The sequence below is a fragment of the Halichoerus grypus genome, chromosome 9 (assembly GCF_964656455.1).
Source record: "Halichoerus grypus chromosome 9, mHalGry1.hap1.1, whole genome shotgun sequence".
Taxonomy (NCBI): Eukaryota; Metazoa; Chordata; class Mammalia; order Carnivora; family Phocidae; genus Halichoerus; species Halichoerus grypus.
The window spans coordinates 131,482,542-131,506,752 of record NC_135720.1 but is presented as its reverse complement, the minus strand read 5'-3'; the positions used below and the strand labels follow the sequence as shown (position 1 = coordinate 131,506,752).

The 24,211-nt window shown below is 42.8% G+C and overlaps 1 protein-coding gene across 1 annotated transcript in view; it reads right to left on the bottom strand.

Annotated features, from left to right (window-relative positions):
• RNF182 (ring finger protein 182) overlaps positions 1 to 13,033 on the bottom strand; it is a 61,942-nt gene extending 48,909 nt beyond the window's left edge. Inside the window, exon 1 of the mRNA XM_078055714.1 lies at positions 12,954 to 13,033. The gene's annotated coding sequence lies outside the window, so the exon portion shown is untranslated. The remainder of the gene's footprint in view (positions 1 to 12,953) is intronic.
• Positions 13,034 to 24,211: the final 11,178 nt, after the last annotated feature.

Here is a 24,211-nt window from a genome sequence, read left to right as displayed (position 1 = left end):
AGAGAAAACATTTCATCTGTTATGTTGCTAGCTCTATACCAACACTGCATAAATCAGTACCATGGCTCATTTCAAATGCCCCATTATAGTAAGCGAGGATGGTCTTAAATAAATCACAGGCCTATGTCTGATTTTTTCTAATTAAATGTTTTAAAACATCTTTGGTATATACTCAATGTAAGATACCCAGAGTAACATTTGTACTCATAAATTAGCACAATGAAGAGATCGTAACAACCTCAGTAGTTTTAGTGACATCATATGGTTATAACTCACATGCTATCATTTTTGACAACCAAATGTTCTCATAGATTCCTTGTGAAAACACCTTCCACTCACTAACATGTAGCCTGTCGCAGATCCACTATCAGAGTAAGAGTCAAGGGCTGGAAACTCTAATCTGAATATCTGAATAAAGACCTGCATATTATGACTTCACTGATTTTTTTTCCTGCTAGCTGTAATAATTTCCTTGGCCATGATGCATACTTCAATTTTATATGCGTAATATCAGAAAAGCACTGAATAGTTACGTCAACATATTATTCATTGTTTCTCATAATCCTTATCTAGTTACTCAAGTACTAGGTCACTGAGATATGCTACCAGGCTCTGGACTAAACACTGAAAATACAACTTTAAGAAAAAAAAGGAAAAATTGCCTCTTTCCTCATGGAGCTTACAGTCTAGTGAGGGCAATATCAACCAAATAAGCACATAAATAAATGTAAAATTACAATTGTAATAAGTACACCACATCTCACCGGGACTACTGCAATAGGTTCCTAATAATTCTGCCTGTTACCAGTCTTGCTCACCCATGATCCAACCTCTACGTGCAAGAATATTTCTAAATGTAAACCAAATTATTCCCATTTCCCCAACTGCTACCCCCACAAAAAGTCCTACAATTGTTTCCCATGGCACATAGAATAAAACCCAGTCCTTGCCACAAATTACAAAACCTTGAGCAATCTGGCCACTCCTTCCCTCTCTGACATCATCTCATACCATTCTCCTGGCTTCTCTCTACCTCAGGGCCTTTGCACTTGTTCCTTCTGTCTGAAATTGCTCTGCTCCTGAAAAAGGCTCCCTTTGTCGCTCAGATCACAGCTTAAACGTTATCTTGCCTCCTAATCTAACGTAGCACCTACTCACTTGCCTTAGTTTAATTATCTGTGTTGTATTTGTCCCTTCGGCTCAGGTCATGATCTCAGGGTCCTGGGATCAAGCCCTGCATCCGGCTTCCTCTTCAGCAGGGAGTCTGCCCCTCCCCCTGCTTGTGTTCTCTCTCTCTCTCAAATAAATAAATAAAATCTTTTTTAAAAATCGCTAAAGAATTATTTCATAATAATAAAATCAATAAGGTATAAAAATGTATTCAATTAGTAACAATTTTATTTTCTTAAAGGTTTTATTTATTTGAGAGAGAGAGAGAGAGAGAGCACAAGCAGGCAGAGCTGCAGGCAGAGGGAGAGGGAGAAGTAGGCTCCCAGCTGAGCAGGGAGCCCGATGTGGGGCTCGATCCCAGGACCCTGGGATCATGACCTGAGCCGAAGGCAGATGCTTAATGACTGAGCCACCCAGGTGCCCCCAATTAGTAATAATTTTAGAAAAGGAGCTACTATATCATATTTAACTTAAATCCCACCATTTAATCATATCTGTTCTTATTTTTCTATCCTGATTTCAATAGATTGCTCCATCTAAAAAAAGAAAAAAAAAACTGCTACATGAAAAATGTTTTATAATGCACATCAATTGATGAAAATTTATTTGTAGATTTAATTTAATAAGAAATCCTTATTCTATTCATTAAAATATTACTGATGCTATAGTATGACATCTTAATATGTTACACTAGTAAATGTTCTTCTGGGTTTGTTTGTTTGTTTTTAAGATTTTATTTATTTGTCAGAGAGAGAGCACAAGCAGGGGGAGCAGGAGCAGGAGAGGGAGAAGCAGGCTCCCCACTGAGCAGGGAGCCTGACTCAGGGCTCAATCCCAGGACCCTGGGATCATGACCTGAGCCGAAGGCAGATGCTTAACCATCTGAGACACCCAGGTGCCCCAGAATTATTTTTTTAAAGAAATGATTTAAAATGATCTTCAAGTACTAGTTTTCATCTCTTAAGGGAAAAAGGCATAAATGAGAGGTCATGGGATGGAGGGAAAAGACGCCAAATAGCGTCGGCCTACCTTTACTAAGTGCTTTTTATCTGTCATCCGTGTGGTGTACCCCACGTGCGTCCATCCATCCATCACCTGTCTTTACAACAACCCTACAAGGTGATGGAACCACGCCCCCCTCGCAGTTCAGGTCCCCCAGCTCCTGGGCTCTTGCTGGTACTGTGCAAATACATTCTCTTATAAAACCAAAAGCTCACAGCTAAGTACAGGATTGACAGCTTCAGAACTGTGCGAACAGGAGTCTTAACAGACAGGGTTGTTTACCGTGCTCCTTAAATTTAATTTCATACTGTCACCATCTGTCCGTCGGAAGAACTTCCTACCTTATCCCAACAAATTTACTTGTTCCCCAAAGAATCCAAATTCTCCGAATTATTCAATCTCGGCCCTCGCTTCAGCGGTAGAGTTAAATCTAATTACTTCCTACCCGCAGACTGATACCAGTTGCAAGATGCGAAGGGCAAAGCCAGGGTTCCAGCCCGGATCTGACTACCAGGAAGCCCGGGTTCTTGGCGTCCTTGCCAGGGAAGCGAAGCACCGTACACCGATGAATACCTCTTGATTTCATTTCCATCTTTTAGCTCCTAAGAGCTGACTTAATGATATTCACTAAGTCTATTCGCTTTCTCAGAGGCATGGGTACAAGCTCAAAAAGAAAACGTTCATAAGTGACAGAGATGCGTCAGATACAACAAATGGCAGAATTTCTTAAATCCCAGGGAATGGGGAAGTGTTTTGTAGTTTCTCTAGTCCTGTCCATTTGTCACCGATTAAATGAAAAGCTTTGCTGAAGCCCAACTCTGCAACCCCTCCCCCCCCAAAATACACTTAACTTCAGTTAAAAAAAAAAAAAAAAAAGATAAATCAGAAAACTGTTAGACTTGATTTTGCAGCCTCCAGCTCTCGGGATGCCCTGTCTTTTAAAATGTTTATTATTATAATTAGTATTTGAACATCTCCAAGCAAACTGCTCATTTAAGCTTATAGAGCAGTGGGCTTTCCGTGTTTTCCTTTTATTTTTTAGCCCTCCAATTGCACATAAGAAATTCTAATTCGTGTTAACATTAGCAAGGGTTCAAAAATTGTCTCCAAATGGTTTATATTCACTTTTACAAAGCCTCTGAGAAGAGAAGGGAACTATACAGTACATTTTTTTAAGACTTCAACAAAACCATTAAAATATAAAGATATTATTAAAAGCTCTCCACCGATTTGAAAAAGTCTCTGCCATGGAAATGTTCATGTCTCAGTGATTATAGAGGTCTCAAGTTTCACCAAATCAATAATTCGGATCTGTTTACTAGAATAGAGGATGGTATTTTCTGTGCTCTTCTCTGGGATCACTTACTAAGCTACAGAGACAATCATTTGACCACACCAAGCAGAGAGAGGCTTGACTATGGAACTCTAAAACTCTCCTACAATATTCCAGGGTTTTCCTAAAACTGGTCCCCTCTGCTGGAAAATTATTTTATTCATTCAAAAAGTGTTTATTGAGCACTTATTATGTTCCAGACATCATTCTAAAGGCTAAGAATATAGTAGCAAAAAATAAAAAATAAATTTTTTAATTAAAAAAAAAAAGAGCCACAGTCTTTACGGAATTTTACACAATGGAAGAGTAGGACAAACAGATATATACTTTTTGTTTATTTACATGATGTGCCAGGTGGTAACAGTGCTTTGGGAAAGAACAGATAATGGGGAGAGAGAGTACTGGAGACAAAAGTCACAATTTTGCACAGCGTGCTTAGGGAAGGCCACTCTGGTAACATCAGGGTACAGACCCGAAAGAAACAAGGGAGTAAGGCACACACTATTTGGAGAAAGAGCAGTCCCAGCAAAGCGGACAGCAGGGCTAAGGTCCGGCAACCCGAGCAGGCTCAGTAAGTTCAAAGATCAAGGCTTCTAACTTCATCCAGACCTCCGGCATCCTAGGACAAGGACCTCTCCCTACCTGACAGAGAACATGTTGCTCTGACCCTCTGGGGCGTCCACCCTGGGGTATATGACACGTACAGAGTGATTCTTCATTTCATAAAATAAAATAAATTCAGGGGATAGATGATAAGTCCATTTAATTTTGTTTCTAATTCTAAAAATAGATGCAGAGAAAGCGTTCACCCCTCCTTCTGCCCCGAAACCCTGCCTGGTGTCTGCAGCGGTAAGCATAAGCCAGGGTGTATTGTGCTTGGTTTTCTCCTGAGAACTCCCTCCTTCCTCCAATGGACCACACGCACCGTTCTGAACCTGCCAGGCCAGGCAGTCCTCCAGGGCCTCTCTTCCCAAAGCACCGGGCAGCGAAGAGCATCTTCACGGCAGCAGGAAATGGTCTTTGTCTGCCCGTAATTAGCAAAGCAATCCTCGTTGATTTCGGATTGTGATTTATTAACACAAATCATGTTTTTAAATTTACCAACTCTATTCAACCCCGGATTAGCTATTTATTAGCATCTTATAGATGAGGAAACAAGAGTGACTGTGAAAATCAAGAGAGACTGCTTGTGTAGCATACTTTATAGATTACCTGGCACCAAGTAAGTGCTCAATAAATGGTAGCTACTACACTATTTATTAAAAGAACCTACAGAACTCTGCTTCATTACTTGCTTTTACGGGGACACCTGTCCCTTAATCTTACTTTTCATGTAGCTTAAATAAGAAAAGATCACTGAGGGGCGCCTGGGTGGCTCAGTGGGTTAAGCATCTGCCTTCAGCTCAGGTCCTGATCCCAGGGTCCTGGGATTGACTCCCCTTTTTGACTCCTGCTCCTGCTTTGAATCCAGCAGGATTGACTCCTGCTCAGCGGGGAGTCTGCTTGTCCCTCTCCCTCTGCTCCCCCACGAGCTCTCTCAAATAAATAAAATCTTTCAAAACAAAAAAAAAGACCAAGGAAGTTAAAATGCTTAATCAGTCTTAATCACTTTAAATGGAGTGGGGGAGAGGGGTAACAGGGGGCAAAACACTGAAATTACTATAAGGACAAATGTAAATGATTTTCAAAGACCCATTTTTTTTGCTCTTTGACTAGAATAATCAAAAGTTTATTCATAATTGCTAGAATAAAATTAAGCTAGCTACTATTTTTTAAGTTTTTATTTAAATTCCAGTTAGGTAACATACAGTATAATGTTAGTTTCAGGTATACAATTTAGTGACTCAACACTTACATACAACACCCTGTACTCATACAACAAGCTAGCTACTATTTTTTATGCTTTTTATATATAACCTTTTGAGACATGAATATCAGAAATCCAAGTACATTGAAACGGAAGTGTGATATGTGATTTCTAATGTTGTTTTTCAAATAACTAAAACTCAAATTAATTTTATAGTGCCCTAATGATACATTAAACTTGAGTCAGTTTCCTAAGGCCCTAAAAATTGATTTTTTTAAAGCCCTCACTACTGACTTTGGAACTAGAGTAGAATGTAATAATTTTATATCACATAAAAAACCTTTTAAGTATTCAATTAAGAAAAATACACTTGTACCTACCCTATCTTTGGAAATGAGTAAGACACAGTTCTTGTTCTTCAGAAGCTTACAATCTAGCATGAAAAAACAGATATATGTATTTTTCAACACAACATGCCAAATTGTTTTGTTTTGGGTTTTTTTTAAAGGGATACACAGAATTCTCTTGAAAGAGAGTTAAAAAAATGAGTATCATGGGGCGCCTGGGTGGCTCAGTCGTTAAGCGTCTGCCTTCGGCTCAGGTCATGATCCCAGGGTCCTGGGATCGAGCCCCACATCGGGCTCCCCACTCCGCGGGAGGCCTGCTTCTCCCTCTCCCACTCACCCTGCTTGTGTTCCCTCTCTCGCTGTGTCTCTCTCTGTCAAATAAATAAATAAAATCTTTAAAAAAAAAAATGAGTATCACTTAGTCTTTAGGGCAGAAAGTTAGCTAAGGAAAAAACAGGTGAGCCCAGATTGAGGCTAGCCCACAAAAGGCAATGAAAAATAGACAAGCATTCAAAGATATACTTACGTATACAGCAAGTTAACACCATAGGGAATATGGATTCTGTTAACATTGAATACAAATAATAAGTGAAAGGACAACTATCTTCAGAAAGTATCTTTTTTGGAAATCAATCTATTCTAGTTTCTTTTTTTTTTTAAGATTTTATTTTTAAGTAATCTCTCCCACACAACGTGAGGCTGGAACTCAGAACCCCAAGATCGAGAGTCATGTGCTCAGACCTATGGAACAGAATAGAGAGCCCAGATATGGACCCTCAACTCTATGGTCAAATAATCTTCGACAAAGCAGAAAAAAATAAGCAATGGCAAAAAGACAGTCTCTTCAATAAATGGTGCTGGGAAAATTGGACAGCTACACACAGAAGAATGAAACTTGCCCATTCTCTTACACCATACACAAAGATAAACTCAAAACAGATGAAAGACCTCAATGTGAGACAGGAATCCATCAAAATCCTAGAGAAGAACATAGGCAGTAACCTCTTCGACATCGGCCACAGCAACTTCCTTCAAGACACATCCCCAAAGGCAAGCGAAATAAAAGCAAAAATGAACTTTTGGGACTTAAAAAGCTTCTGCACAGCAAAGGAAACAGTCGACAAAACAAAGAGGCGACCCACGGAATGGGAGATTTTTGCAAATGACACTACAGATAAAGGGCTGGTATCCAAGATCTATAAAGAACTTCTCAAACTCAACACCCAAAAAACAAATAATCAAGTCAAAAAATGGGCAGAAGACATGAACAGACACGTCTCAAAAGAAGACCTATAAATGGCTAACAGACACATGAAAAAATGTTCCTCATCATTAGCCATCAGGGAAATTCAAATCAAAACCACATTGAGATACCACCTTACACCAGTTAGAATGGCAAAAATTAACAAGGCAAGAAACAACAAATGTTGGAGAGGTTGTGGAGAAAGGGGAACCCTCTTACACTGTTGGTGGGAATGCAAGTTGGTACAGCCACTTTGGAAAACAGTGTGGAGGTGCCTCAAAAAATTAAAAATAGAGCTCCCCTATGACCCAGCAATTGCACTCTTGGGTATTTACCCCAAAGACACAGATGTAGTGAAAAGAAGGACCATATGCACCCCAATGTTCATAGCAGCAATGTCCGCAATAGCCAAACTGTGGAAAGATATAGATCTTGCCCTTCAACAGAAGAATGGATAAAGAAGATGTGGTCCATATATACAATGGAATATTACTCAGCCATCAGAAAGGATGAATACCCAACTTTTGCATCGTGGATGGGACTGGAGATTATGCTAAGTGAAATAAGTCAAGCAGAGAAAGTCAATTATCATATGGTTTCACTTATTTGTGGAACATAAGGAATAGCATGGAGGACATTAGGAGAAGGAAGGGAAAAATGAAGGGGGGGAAATCGGAGGGGAGACGAATCATAGAGACTATGTACTCCAGGAAACAAACTGAGGGTTTTAAAGGGGAGGGGGTGGGGAGATCAGGTAGCACAGTGATGGGTATTAAGGAGGGCACGTACTGCATGGAGCACGGGGTGTTACACGCAAACAATGAATCATGGATCACTACATCAAAAACTAATGATGTACTGTATGGTGACTAACAAAATATAATAAAATTAATAATAACAATAATAAATTTTTTAAAAAAGAATCATGTGCTCTACCCACTGAGCCAGCCAGGCGCCCCTATTATATTTTCTGTATACAGAAAAGAACACTGGTACATGTCACAATATGCTATGAAGAAATCCTTCTTGTTTTAGGACTTTAGGCTTTGCTTCTCATCATTAAAATGAGAAAAAAAGCCCAAGTGCCATAACAATGAGCACCATTATTTCTACACTTTTATACAAACATATATATACACACACACACATCAGTGAACTGAATAAAAGCAAAGCTTCCTGCATTCCTTCACATAAAAAAGAAAAAAATTGGATTCCAGTATGTTTTGTGTACCTTTAGGTTAATACAACAGAGAGCAATCACATCAGTCTTCTCCATCTCATATTGGAGATCATACAAGTACCTCCCTCATAGGGTTCTCATGAGGTTTAAATAGGCTAATAGTTGTGCAGTGCAAAGGATAGGGCCTGGCTCAAAAGAAGCTCTAGTGAGGGTTTGATTGACAGAAAAAAGATGCAACTGCAATCATACTAAACAAGGTCTGAGGAAGCCGTATGTAACAAGAGGAAATGCCAGATAAGACCACACAGAAACCATTTATTGTAGATTTACAATTCAAGAGTTTGAGTAAGCATCTGTTCTTCAATATAATTATGTCTGACATGTCACAGAATGATAAAATTGTGTAAAATGCCATGTCTCCATTGAATGACTATGGTTATCAGAAAGGGAAGAAGGTTCATAATGGACTGATCCTTAGAAACACAATTTCTCATGTAAATACATCAAATATGTTAGAAAAATAGACACTTTTAGAGTTCCATTACTGGCTTGGCTATCTAACTGGTCTACCTGACCAATCGGATTACATAAGACACCCACGAAGAAAACATTTACTCTTGTACCTTAATTTGTGGTTTATAATATTCAAAGTGCACTTAGCCACAGTTCAAGGGAGTCACTTTTAGGTTAGTCAGGAGAAAAGGTGGGGGTAAGTGACCAGGACCGGCATCTCTGGCATAGGAGTAGCCAGCCTCTGAAAACCATGGAAACAGTGCTCGGGTAATCTCTTCAGGGGTTTGGACCATAAAGTGATAAAGAGATTATTAATGCCATCAGAGTCTTTTTCCCTCCCGTCCCCTGGAGCATTAAACCTTGCAACCTTTCAGTATGTATTAAACTCCCTTTTTAACATCTTTTTTTTTTTTTAAGATTTTATTTATTTATTTATTTGACAGAGAGAGACACAGCAAGAGAGGGAACACAGGCAGAGGGAGAGGGAGAAGTAGGCTCCCAGTTGAGCAGGGAGCCCAATGTGGGGCTTGATCCCAGGATCCCGGGACCATGACCTGAGCCGAAGGCAGATACTTAACCAACTGAGCCACCAGGCGCCCCCTTTTTAACATCTTTTAACTCACTGAAGACTCCACCTCATGGTCCTTCGGTTTTCACTTGAACTGATTATAAGGTAAAGAAGCAAGGATCTAATGTAAGACACTTAGGGAAATGCACAATTCATCACCCTACAGAACCCCAGATTTTCCTATTCACCATACAATCCTATAAATGTCCAAAATGTAAGATTATAACATGTGTTGGGTTTTTTTTTAAATGCACACTATTATAAACTAAGTTTCCAATATTCTTCTGGTTGAAATTGAAAATCATATTTTTTTAATGCTCTGGGGATATAAAATTATTTAAGAAGATTAAGGAATTAACTTCCCATAAGAAAAAAGAAGGCTGAAAACTAGGCCAAAGGAGAATATTTGGATTTTGTACATCACAATTTAGAGATAAAATACAAGAAAGAATCATAATAGTTGGAAATAAGTAATTCCTCACCCCTAGAGCTCAGAGGACTTTGATCAAGCAATACAGAATATACAATAGAAAACACTGAATAAACATTTGTTGACTGATGTCCAAAACTGTACTATATAATTGCTATCAAAAACTGACAGGTAAGGAAATCAATCATTGACCTTGAACTGTATTTATAACACTCCCATCAAGTGCCAGACAGTATAAATGTATATATTTTCCCCCCAGGCACTGGTGGTTTACCAAATGGTTAAGACATCTTACCTTCATTTTAATTGGGAGCACAAAAAATAAAACATATGCCCAACAAACATTTCTCAATCTCCATCAATCACTATTAATAATCCATGTCACAAAACACCACTTCCTGTCACCACTGCCATGTGCCTCCCATGCCTTGTCTCCGCACCATCGTTATGATCAATACCCACCCTGCACAGCAGGTCAGTTAACCTTGTATTTATAGCATTTTTTCCTCCAGGTCTCAGGGGCCATATTCCTCTCCCCAGCCACAAATCCGCGCCGAAGTGTTTTGGTAAGGAAGAAATCATTAAAAAACTAACATCCTTCACAAATGTACTTTTATAAATGTCGCAACACATTGTACTGGATGCCAAAGTACCAACCAGTCAGCATATTAGCACAGGGCCACTAGAAACTGCAAGAGAACGCTGACCCAGAAACAGCCAATAAAGGCTTTGGTGGCCTTTGGCTGCCCGTGACAGCTCGCTCACAGGGTTACAAAACAAGTGACTTCAATGGCATGAGTATAATGTTAATCCTAACTTGACCGAGTTTTCCATCTGTGGACAGGAACTAGGACCAGTTTTACTTCACAGAATTAAGAGTCTTGAGCCTAGGAATGCGGGAGAGAAGTCACGCTACTGTGAAAAGGCGAGGGTGACAACGAGGAGTTTTTACACCTGAGGATGCATGCGCTGTGCTAGTCCCTACTTCCACCAGGTGGCTAATCTAAATCAAGGCCATAAAGCACACTTTTCCTTTGCATTTCCAAGGGAGATGCTGAGGCGAGGACAGGTACTGTTTTTCTTTCATTATCGGGGTACGCACATACCTCAGAACGCTAGCAACATATATGAACATGCCAAATTATTGTTCCTTACTGCACTGATAAAAGCTCCATTTCATGCTTCAGAGCCGGCGTAAATGAACTACTACCAAGTGATGTCTGCAGTCCATGACTGTTTATTCCTGATGTTTACTGACTTTATGTTTTGGCAGAAAGAGAGACAGCTTTAAAAATGCCAAACTCTCTTGAATCTTGTGCCTTGGGTTGAGTTAGCAAAGGCCAAACATGTGTCCTTATTGTGCTGAATTAACCTTGGATGCCTCCATCCTTCAGAATACAAACTAAGGACCACAACATAAATGTTTAGGCTAGAACCCAGAGCGAGGGTTCCATCCAGCTGAAAAACAGGTCCAGAGCCCTTGCACCTGAATGCTGGATTTGCTAATGAATATGTGAACAAAGCTGTACTCTTGGTACCTCCCAGCACCAAATAATTATTTTTACTACAAGACATGAAACGACATTCTGTGCCTATATAATATGCCTAGGCTTCAATATTCTGATAGCCTTTCATGCTTAAATGAGAAAAACTTATTTTCTCTTCTGGTTACCTTCTCAAAAACAGATCTACTTCATTTTAATCAATGTACCATTTCATTACCACCATCAAAGAGTATTTAGCAGAGCATCTGTGAATCACTCTACAGGTAAAATCAGTTTAAAAACAAACCCGATTGTGAAATAATCTGCAAATTGTTGTTGCAACTTAATCCTTTAGTTTTCAATACAATCTTCTAATGAAGTAGCATTACTTAAAATCGCCAGCAAATACAAACTGACTTAGAAACCTAGTAATCAGCAAGCTAACAGGTGTTGAAATCCCAAAAGAGAGAAGAGGAATATTAGATAATCACTTTACGCCTGACACCTCAAGTAGCTTTAATAGCCATAATTCTAATCAACTTAACTGCAATTTGAAATGATCCGTGCCATTGGTTTCTTTTCACGAACTACCTTTTAGCAAATATATAATTTCTCTAATTCCATATAATGTTCTCTGACTGACCTATTCCAACTTATGTACTATTTTACTCAATTTGGAATACAATTTAATTAGTTGAATCATTTTCCAGTTACCAACCGACCTCTCTCCCCCAATTAAAACAAATAATACTAATATATTATTTCCTTCTGGATGGATGAGCTCTGTTTCTGCAAATGAATACTGCTGTCTCTGGTATTATCACACGTGTTATCTAAGTAGCCACAAAACAGTCTTTAAATCATATTCATTCTTTGTGTCTGCAAAAAAACTAAGAATCATGAAATGATGATGACAAGGCTTGGGGCCGTTGAGAACGGACGGAGGCACCCAGAACTTGAGCAATTCCCCAGCCCGCACCCACACGCTCTTGGCAACAGCATCTTAACCCTCTCCCTGCCCTCAAAAACACAGGTGCAAACACCGCCCAGCTACCTGCCTCCAGAGGGGCTCTGCACTGCTTCCTTACACAGAAAAATGCAAGGCATTTTGCAGTTCCTTAAAGCATGAACACAATACCTTCCAGAAACAATAGCAATGACACCGGTGCCAGGCACTAACCCACAAAGTACCGGTCCTGCTATTAACTCTGGTATTGCTGGATGGGAAACCCGGGCTGCCTTTCCCATTGCGTTACAGGTGTAACTACACCTTCCAAAGATAAAGGTCGTGGTGTTCAAAATCCACACGAACTTCAGAAGCACCAGAATGCTTCGGTCGCAGGCACCCAAGTGTGGGCTCACTTTCCAGAGACTGTAAAAAATGTCTCGCTTCTTCCCGCTGCGAGCCTCCCCATCCCGTCCTCCAAGAGGATCAATTAGCCAACAGGCGAGTCCAAAGGGAAACACTGTCCTATCTTTTTGGTTGTTTTCCGAAAGCCTGGCGAACGCGCCAAACAAAACCCGAGGAGAGCCCCGCGGTGGGCGCCACCGGCCCTCCGCGCACCGCCGCTCGGGGAAGCCCCGCGCCGCGCACCCCGTCGGAGCCCCCGCCGTGCGCCCGCCCGCGGACGCTCTGCCCGCCCCGCCGGCCGCAGCGCGCCGGTTGCCGGGCGCCGTCCGGGGCGGCGGGCGGCCGGGCGGCCGGGCGAGAGGCCCCGGCGCGGTGGCGGCAGCGGCGTCGGGGGCGCAGCCGGCCGGAGCCCGGCGGGGACGCGCCCCTCGGGGACCCGGGCGCCACCGCGCCCCGCGGCGGGCGGCCCCCCATCCCCGGGCGCCCCGCCCGAGCCCTCCCCGGCCGCGGGCGCGCTCGCCTTACCTGGCCCGCGGCGACGGTGGCGGTGGCGGTGGCGGCGGGCGCGGGGCCGGGAGCCGCTCCGGCGGCGGCGGCGGCGGCGGCGGCGGCGGGGCCTGGGAGGGGAGGGAGGCGCCCGCGGAGGAGGAGCTCGGGCGAGGAGCGGGCGGGCGGCTTTGTTTCCACTGCGCCGAGCCGCCGACCCTGCGTCACCATGGCAACCGCCGGGGGCCCGGGCCCCAGTGGGGACCCCCCGGCACCCAGGGTCCCGGGCGCGCGGGGCCGCCGCCGCGACCCCCACCCCTTTCCTCGGCAGTCTGGGTGCTCCGAGGGGACAAGGGACTCCCCCCCCAACACGGAGCCGCCACCACCACAAACACACCCCCCTCTCGGTCTCCCTCACCAAATCGTTTGTCTCGCCCCAGCGCGAGGGGAAGGGGACCGAGACGAGCCAGCCCAGGGCCAATTCTTATTTCCATCCTGGCAGGCACCCGCCCCCCCGCCTTGATTTCCCGCACTGGACATTCCAAGACCCCCCACCACACCTTTCCTCTACGGAGCTGCACCCTCAAAATGGAAATCCACTGAAGAGAGAAGAAAGAGCCGTGCAAACTGCTAAAGTGTTGAGCAACTGGTACTCCGTGCTCCTGTTGCCACTGCCGCAGCGTGCGTGGAGCTGCCAAGGGGCACCATACCTCCTCCCGCCCCTCTTTCACCAGCATCGCCCCACCTGGGTCTGCTCTCACTCCCTCCAAACCGTGCCTCCGTCCTGTGGAGGGCTCCAGAAGGAGAGATGGGCGGGGTAGGGGGGGTGGGGGGGGAGTAATGGGCTTTGTTTTTTATTATAAACAACAGGATACACTTGTAACCTCAGAAGCTGAAACTCAACTTTCAGGCTGCCTTGTGAATCTCGGCTGCAGCCACGGCTCAGCTCCTGGCTCTGAGTGCTGAGCGTCTACCATGACCGCGGGCTCACTCTCCGCCAACGACCTGCCATGCACTACAGACCATGGCATGGCCCTCCCCAGAAGAGGATGGCGAGGCTGACCTTGGCACCTGCCAGGCGTCCCTTCTTAAGGAAATTCTTGGAGAGGGAGGAAAAGTACTAGCAGACGCACGGCAATGCTTCCTCTAAAAGACAGAGCTAGAGGACAGCTACCATGGGGTGAGTGAGTCATCACCCCATACTATGTTTTCTTGAAAGATCAGTTCCTGAATCCAAAACCCACAGTGTCTTCATTTAGACCCCAGGGAGCATGGCATTTATTTTCTGGCATTTGTGAATCACCAAAGGAATGTCAGTAACTTAAACTAAAAAAAAAAAAAAATCCAGGGTAGCTGATGTTCTCTGGGTTTGCTACCTATCTGAGAAGCTATAAAGCAGAACAGTGTTATTACCAGTTGAAGCCATACATATTAATCAATAAAAATATAGGATCCATTTTATGGTGGAGAATAGAAACAGCTTGTTCCTCAGGAACGTTGGCCAGTTTCCTGTAACAGGAACATTGGTACTTCCAGATGAAGTCAAGAGACAAGGTCTTTCTGACAGGCTGTTAAGCAGTTTGGCAGTATTTCTCAAAATTTAAGATGTATAGGGGCGCCTGGGTGGCTCAGTTGGTTGAGCGTTGGACTCTTCATTTCCACTCAGGTCATGATCTCAGGAGGGTGAGATCAAGCCCCAAGAGGGGCTCCAAGCTCCGTGCAGAGTCTGCTTGTTCTTCTCCCTCCCCCTCAACCCCTCCCCACGCTCTCTCTCTCAAAAATAAATAAATAAAACCCTTAAAAAAAAAAATTTAAGGTGTACCTACCTTTCACCCTGCTATCTCAATTCTTAGAAATCTGTCATGCCCAAATATACAAGTGTGCAATTATAGATGGACAAGTATGTGCCATGCAGCAGTTTTGTAATAGCAGAAACTTGAAACAACTTGTATATCCATCAATAGTCATGTGGCTAATTTGCAATGACGTGGATGGAACTGGAGGGTGTTATGCTAAGCGAAATAAGTCAATCAGAGAAAGACATGTATCATATGACCTCACTGATATGAGGAATTCTTAATCTCAGGAAACAAACTGAGGGTAGCTGGAGTGGGGGGTGGGGTGGGAGGGATGGGGTGGCTGGGTGATAAACACTGGGGAGGGTATGTGCTATGGTGAGCGCTGTGAATTGTGCAAGACTGTTGAATCACAGACCTGTACCTCTGAAACAAATAATGCAATATATGTTAAGAAAAAAAAAAAGAAGATAGCAGGAGGGGAAGAATGAAGGGGGGGAAATCGGAGGGGGAGACGAACCATGAGAGACGATGGACTCTGAAAAACAAACTGAGGGTTCTAGAGGGGAGGGGGGTGGGAGGATGGGTTAGCCTGGTGATGGGTATTAAAGAGGGCACGTTCTGCATGGAGCACTGGGTGTTATGCACAAACAATGAATCATGGAACACTACATCAAAAACTAATGATGTAATGTGTGGTGATTAACATAACAATAAAAAATAGTCATGTGGCTAAATAAATTTGGCACATTCATACCGTATAATGCTATGCAGCCATTACAAATAATAAAATATATAGGATACATAGAAATATACTGATTTCTTATTTTAAAAAAGAGGGGCTGCAGAACAACGTGTATGGGGTGATACATTTCTGTGTAAGAGAATTTCTAAATAGATAGATAGACACATAGACATAGTCATATAGATAAAGGTCTGGAAGAATACATACCTAATTATTAACAATGGTTATCTCTGAAACTAGGGTAAAAACTGAAGGAACTCTTACTTGTTACTATATACAGCTCAGAATTATTTGAAGTATTTGTTGTTGTTTTTTTTTCAATGAGCAGGTATTAGCAATTTTTCAATGAAGAATTTAAAAAAGGCCCTTACTAAATGTTTGTTGACAGATACATTACTGCCTGGCTCAGAACAGAATATAGAACAGTGAAGGCCTACTAAGTTGGCCGGCCCTACCCTCAGATGCTAAAAGCTTGGAAAAATCCATAGTGGGCCCACACTTAATGAACTCCTTAGTGACCTGGTGCTGCCTTAGTCTGTGAGGTATTCTTGCAGACATTCCCTTTTCTCAAGATTTAGTTTTATCTGAAGGTCTGCACCATTTTAACTTTTAGACAGAATGACAAAATTGTAAGGAAACTACCCTTCGAAAATTTGTCACCTTACCTGCCAGGGTAACCCGTTTGAATGGGTTATGGCAGCCATTAATCCGATTTAGTTAAGTCGGAAATGAAGGTACTAAAGCTGAGAAATTTTTCTGTGGATTCATGACTAGCCTTTCTTATTCTCATCATTTTTGAAATATGTAAAATAATAAACTGACTTTCCTAGAAAGATTTTCCAGAGCTGCACTGTCCAATTCAGTAGCCACTACAAGTCACACAGGGCTGTTGAGCTCTTGAAATGGGGCTGGTCCAAACTGACATGCTCGGTAAGTACAAAGGACACACCAGATTTCACAGACTTGGAACAATAACCCCAAAATATCTCATTAAGAATATTTATGTTGATTATGTGTTGAAATGTTTTTAACATGTTGGGTTCAATAAAAATCTAATTTTAAAATTATTACATTTGTTTCTTTTCACTATAACGTGGTTACTAGAATGTTAAAGATTACGTATGTGTCATGTTGGCTAGTTCTGTTTTAGAATGAGTGTTTCTGCTAAAATATCATCAAGAAGTCCAAAGTTAGCTATTCTTCTTAATTTTTTGTTAAAACAAAAAACGGTTACCTCATTAATGCTTCCCAATCCATAGATTTGCCATAGTATAGCAATTTATGTTAAATAATGTCAACTTATTAGAAAAAAAATGTTATATACAAACGTTAGCTCATTTGCTTGTATTTTAGAAAGACTTTATCACAGACACTAAAGCTTGATGACCCAGGCCTGAATCCCAGCTTTACTGTTTATCAGCTACATGACATGGGCAAGCTGTTTAATACATCTGATCCTCAGCTTCCACATCTGTAAAATGGAGGTGATAGTGGTACTTACCTCACCGAGTTGTTGTAAGAATGAAATAAATAAGTGCATGGAAAACTCTAATTATAATGCCTGACCATATAAATGTTGAATAAATTTCAGTGTGTTTTTTCCTTATACTTTGTCTCTATACTTTTTTCTTATACCATAGCTCTGTCACCTAGTATATTAACCTTCAATTCAGGTTAGTCTATATTTATAACAAATCTTTCATCTTCCTTTAAATAAGCTGATTGGAACTGTGGCTGATCCATCAAGATTTAATTCTCTTCAACCCTGAACTGGTTATAAAATTACTATCAAAATCAAAGAGATATTTTGATCGATTTTAAGTTAGCAAAATAAGAAGTTTCAATTACCAGATCAGCATTCATGATAATTTTGATAAATATTAAAATTTCCAGCTTTGGGCGCCTGGGTGGCTCAGTTGGTTAAGCGACTGCCTTCGGCTCAGGTCATGATCCTGGAGTCCCTGGATCGAGTCCCGCATCGGGCTCCCTGCTCGGCAGGGAGTCTGCTTCTCCCTCTGACCCTCCCCCTTCTCATGTACTCGCTCTCTCTCATTCTCTCTCTCAAATAAATAAATAAAATCTTTAAAAAAAAAAAATAAAATTTCCAGCTTTAGGGGAGCCTGGGTGGCTCAGTGAGTTAAGCATCTACCTTCAGCTCATGTCATGATCCCAGGGTCCTGGGATGGAGCCCCACATCGGGCTCCCTGCTCAGCGGGGAGCCTGCTTTTCCCTCTCCCTCTGCCTGCCTGTCTGCCTGCTTGTGATCTCTCTGTCTCTCTCTGTCAAATAAATAAATAAAATCTTTAAAAAAAAAATTTCCAGGTTTAACAAAATGCAACAAATATCCTCAAGTGGTTTATATTCTGTTTATTTTCATCAAATCCCTAATGTGTAAAATAAATAAGATATCGTTCATCAAACACTTGTATAAAAATGTTCCTGTTCTAATAATTTGGAATCTGTCTTCCCAAATCCTTATTTTTTTTCTCAATTATAAATCATAATAAGAGCTGATATTCATTACACACTGGGTACAAGGTCATACAGGTGTTTAGAAGCAGAATTACTAGACTCTTAACCACACACTAAGAAATATCTTTAAGTTATTTGAGAGCTTGAGCTCAAATATGCTTTATTTCATTAAGCCACAAGTTTTGAAAAAGGCAGAGAAAAAAAGCAAACTTCAATGTGTCCTCATTACAACCTCATTAAGCGACTACTTCTCGACCCCTGCCTTCCGGGCCTATTCTGATAGTGTAACGAGGTGAATGAACGCATTCAAAACACTTCGGTTACCTATGTCTTAAAATTAGCTTTCTTCCTGGATAGTTTTAAAATTTGATTGGCTCGGGCCATTCAGAAGGCTTGAAAAAGAAAAACACCCTGCCGAGTCTATAGAAGCTGAAAATCAGGAACTCACAAATTCCTCTCCTCCCATAGCTCCACCAGGACACCAGACAAATCTGCCCTAAAAGGCAAATACTGACGGTCATATCCCTGCAAGAAGAGAAAAAGGCACTCCTTTATACACTGCCCCTAAGCAGTATGAGCATCCTTGGTGCCTTGAACTAAAAACCAACCTGTGGCCCTACAGGAGCGTTTTAGGTCATATTTATTTCAAAGACTCCAAGAGACGCCCAATTTACATTCTCAATTCCTTCATCATGGTGAATCTCTTCGAGAAATAAAAGGTCCTGCCAAATCACAAGCAGGTCACCTAACTTGAAATGAGGTCCCTGTATAAGTGTTTCTTGACAAAAGATTACAGACTCTCCTAATGGCTTTAGCAAGTAAAAAAAATAAAAAGACATCCAGCTTTCTTATCGGTGGCAAACAGTTCCATAACTGCTTATAGAACGGAAGGAGACTAACTTCTCCCCTGCAATCCATTCCACAAGGATAAGATGAATTTTGAAATTACATTGCTACTTAACCAGGTATTGTGAAAAATATTGTCAATATTGGTAGCGGCAATATATTGAACCACCGGGCTATCTGACATATCAATATCAGCATGAGAAAAGTTGCTGCTAATTAGAGGAATGTATCCTCTAAGAATCCCAAAGAACACAGCCAAAAGTAGATGGGATCGAGAAGCACTGTCTTAGACATCATTTATTATCCCCTTGTGTTTATTGGGTAGCTCATTCAAAAATATATACATATTATTTGCCAATGGGGAAAATGGCAGGTAAACTGAGAATTAGAGACACAAATACATCACAGTTCTTTGCCAAGAGCTCCCTATGGAGAGATTCAACATAATATCTCCGCCAGCAGTATAATTTGATATTGATCAAATCACATTAAAGTAAACTTTTGCTGTGCTTGAATCTGGTTTAAATAAATTTTGTTTGAAGCAAATTAACTTCCGGCTTTGTTCAAAAATGTTGTATTCAAGGAGTTAGGGTAAAGGTGTTGCTTCCTTTGCTTGAGTCATTAAGTAAGTAGAGGCTCACATCTCTTTTCAGGGGTCCCTGGCATCAGACCTCCCCCACACTCACAGCTTATCTCGTTTCGGTGGCAAAAATGTGTCAGCATATCAACCAGATCCGATATTATCTGTTTTAAATTCATAGTTCATTTACTTATTGATCCCTGACACAGCTGCAAATTAGCTCTTAGCAGAATGGAAATGATTTGTTTCTAGTTTCCTCGTCTATAAAATGAGGGTATTGAAGCCTGCTCTTATCCCCGGTAATGGATTGCATAAGTCTGAATTAGATCGTTTAGTAAAGCTCATTGATCAAAGGTTCTATGCAACTCTAATGCCATAATACTATTGGAGCGAGAGCCTAGAAGCGATATCAAAGGGAAGCTCTGTGCTGTACACATCATTCCAATAGTAAAATTGTTTTAAAGGCCCTCTTTGTGACTAGATCTTTTGAACATTATAAATTAAGAATTCAACCCCATCAAAGGCAAGCCAGGGTATTATGACCAGACAGGCTCTTCGTGGCTGAGGTACGCAGCATGTCAAAGGAAGGATACATGGCGCCATTTCCACTGATGCCTTGCCATCACTTTGAGAGCATGCCTTGCTTTGCTAGATTGGCAGAGATCACAGAAAATAACCAGATGCAGGCTTGTTGACCGTAACCACATGTGGCTGCCCAGGCAGTACTAGAGAGATCTGGAACAAGCTCTGCTTAGTGGGGTGGGGAGGACTCTAGGCAAAGGGCAGGTTAGAGTTGCCAGATAAAATACAGATGTGCAATATTTGGGACATACGCATACTAAAACGTGTATTCTTTGTGTGTTTCTGAAACTCAAATTTAATTAGACCATCTCTGTTTTTATTTGCGAAAGCAGGCAACCCTAGGCAGAGCACAGGGAGGATTTCACCAGGGGCAGATGCAGCTCCTGGGAAGAACCTATTCTAGTGGGCAGAACAAGGGCTCTACTCAACACGATCACAGTGATGGCTAATTATGGCAGTGCAGCTAAGTGGCTGGCCAAGGAAATGGGGACAGACATGGGGAGGCTGGGGAGAGGAAGAGCACAGTTATTAGAACTGGGCACAAGATCAAGGCCACACTAAGAGGAAGCTGGCTCTGAATCCCAAATCACTGGGCTACAGCGTGGTTCTCAGTGCTCCTGCCTCCAGACCATTCACAAAACCAAACCCTCCAATCCGTCATGCTTCACTTCAGATTTCCCAGAGGGGTATCAAATTTCCCAACAAGGAGATAGGGTCTGAAAAACCCACCCCAAAGCCTCAAAAGTGCACCACCTCCACCATGAATGAACAACTGGCAATCAGCAATTTTTGGAAGATGACTCTAGTTGAGGGAGAACACATTGCCATGAGCAAGATGAAAGCAGGGAGGTCCACGATACACTAGGGCAGTAGACGAGGTGAGAGATGATTGCGAGTTGGAGTGGACGGGTGGTGGCAGTCAAGATGGGAAGAAGACTCAAGAGGAGGAAAAACAGAGAAGTCTTACTAAGGGGTTTCCTCCAGGGCATAAGGAGGAGGACAGTGCCAAGAACTCGTCTTAGGTGTCTGGCCTGCCATGACAGATTCTGTGTTGAAGGAGAAGACCCCAGCCAATTTGATGATCTCCTCTGGCAAAAAAAAGCTGAGGGAGGTGGAAATGGAAAGAGCTGAGATGTCACGCTGCACGACTAACACCAACAGTGTTGCCCATCCTGGGGTGAAAGGAGGAGAAGCAAGTGCAAAGAGAGAAGCAGAGACAAGAGTCCTGTGGCTCCCAAGAGGCCGACGGGGTGTCTCACAAGCTTTCTTTCTGTTCTTTGAACCCATCAACCCACATTCCCATCGGAGTCCCCTGCCCTGCTCTTCCCTAACTTGGAATGCTCTTCCCCCGGATCGACCTCCCTTGTGTCTTTCGGCTGCTCACTCAATGACACCCAGTCAGAGAGAACTTTCCCGAATCTGAAACAGCACCCAGTTTCTCGTGATCACATGGCCCTCTTTTATTGTTTTCCAAACACCATCTTCTGACATTGTCACTGGCTGATGTGTATACGGGCCACCACCCCACCCTCTAGAATGCAAGCTCGCAGACCACAGGGACTTGCCCCTTCATGCTGATTCCCCAGCTTCTAGGATAGCACCTGTAATGGTGGGAACCCAGTAAACACCTGGTGAAGAGTCTGTCAGCAGATGGCTTCCCAGTTCCAGGTTCTAGTTCACAGGGAACCAGCTGCAGTTTGTTTCCTAGCCAGGTCCTTACAGTCACCTTTTCTTTTCCTTCATCTTCAACTGGCTTCTGCTCCTTACCAACAAAAGGGCTGTACCAGGACGCACATAGAAATCTCAATCAGCAGAGGGGCTGGAGGAAGGCCAGGGAATGAGCCAAATATGTCAACCTCTAATAAGGAGAAAAGCCACAGATTTTTAAAAAATTAGAACAGATATGTCAAGAGGAGAATAATCCACTAAGATAGTAACCTACTACCTGTTGATGAACATCAGCCAATTCAAAGATTGTGTTCTTTGAGAGACCTAGAGGTAGAGAAGGGGCAGCCTAGCCACGAGGGAAGGCGGGCTGCAGAGGGCAGAGGAGGGTGAGAGTCTGTGACAATGGAGAAGGTAAGCACTCTTTGGCACTCCACAGATCTTGCTTTGGGCCACCAAGGAGGTATTTTTCCCACTGGCTCTCCAAGCAACGAAGGAAAGGGAGGTCATTCCAGGTGGAGGTAACAACAGATGCGAGGCTCTGAGGTGCTGAGCCAGCATATCAAGTTCTGAGACCTTGATTCGGTGTGGCCAGAATTCAGGGTGTTTATGGGCTCGCGGCAGGAAATGATATTGGGACAGTAGCAAAGAGCAGATTGTATGGAACTGTGTAAGGAAAAGTCGTTTTCTTTAGTAAAATTAAAACCCAGGGTAATAAAATCTATAGCTCTGGAAAAATACTTTCCTGGTGAACAGGACCTCACAGAGCCTAACTCAGTCCCCTCCTGGATTTTCCTGCCCTGTGCAATATTAACTCTCAATATGAACAGTCCCAGGGGACCCTTGTCCTTCCAGCTGAAGAGTTGGGACTTTATCCCCTCGGTGACCACACACACACACACACACAAACACACCCTTCCTTAAATGCTCTCTGACATCCTCTATGAGCTTGCCTTCAAAGGACCTTAGCAAGTATTACAGCTGACCGTGATTAATAATGAAGTGTATTGGAAGTTAAGAGGCCTGCTGGTCCCAGGCCAGGTTCCCATGGATGGATATCTAGTGTCACCAAGACCAGCACCATTGTTAGCCTCATCAATGACAGCTTGCCGGGGAAAGGCAGGGAGCCAGGAATCCTCCAAGGCTGCCTGTTGTGTAGGCTGATGGAGACTGTGGAATCACAGGGGGCTTCAGTTAACTCATCGAACAGGAAAGACATTCATCAGAACAGTTTGACTTTAATAAAAACAAAACCTGTAGGCTGGGAGGGTACTCAGTCCTTTCAGAAACTCTCTTTATAGAGGAAAGCCTGGGTGAACTTTTTTCTTTGCCGTTTGCACTGGCCATTTGCCGCATTCTATCAACTCAATCTTTAAAATATTTAAGTTTTGAACCCACCTTCCTCCTCACTTTCATTTCCATAACCCTAGTAAGGGCTTTACGTATCGTATGTGAAATGTCACGGTAGCTTCTTAACTGGTCACGTGATCTCAGTCTCCCCGACCTTTAGTCATTCCCCCATTGTTGCTGGCTTGAGTTTCCTAACATACCACCATGCTCTGCTCCTAAACACTCTGTAACTCCCCATTGCCTATAGATGACAGCTTTCCCCAACTTTTTTGCTCTCTATAAACTGGCACTAACTTATTTTTCCCATGGTAATGCCTACTACAGTGTCTTCATGCCACAGCTAAACTAAAATATAGTGTCTTTCTGGAGTGACAGGTTTATTGTGCTTGGAGTGCCCTTTTCTCTGACTCTCCCCAGGTTCAAATATTACCCACCCTTCACTTGAAATGCCACCCCCATCTCCATGAAGCAAACTCCCATCCCTTTTTTTTTTTTTAAGATTTATTTACTTATTTGAGAGAGAGAGAGAGGTGGGGAGGGAAAGCACAGGAGTGAGGGGAGGGTCAGAGGGAGAGAATCTTCAAACAAACTCCCTGCTGAACACAGAGCCTGACATGGGGCTCGATCCCAGGACCCTGAGATCATGACCTGACCCAAAACCAAGAGTTGGACCACTTCACCGACTGAGCCATCCAGGCATCCTCTTGGTGGGATAGAATCTCTCCCACCTGGTACCTCCCATAGCACATGACCTTGCATCTCTCTTGTAGAACTTACTACCTTGCAGTTTGTGCTAGAGTGGTATTTGCATGTCAGGAATGAAAACTCCCAAACCGCAAAGTTGGGTGTCTTATCTTTGAATGCCATGTACCCCCTCGCATGGCATCTTCCCTCCTGACATGGTGTCGTGCCCTCCATTGGGAGTCATTTATTGAATTAATTAGTTAAGTATTTCACCCCAGGTAGAACTCCCAGTCCAGGTGTAAGGTGCATGGGGGTCACTGCTGTGGCATTGTGCTCAGCCATCAGATGACCATACACATGAAGGCTTTCTCTTGTCATTCTGCTCTGTATGGGAGGGGGTGCCTGGTTGCTCAGGGTTTTGGGTGAAGGCAACCTGAAGATCTGTAAAATCTTTTTTTACAAGTGGGGCCTGGAAATTAACTCATCCCGTTGCTTTGACAGCGCTCTCATTGGCACAAAAGCACAGCTTTGGAGTTGCAATCTGAGCTTCCTTTCCTGTGTCCCTAATTACTCACAT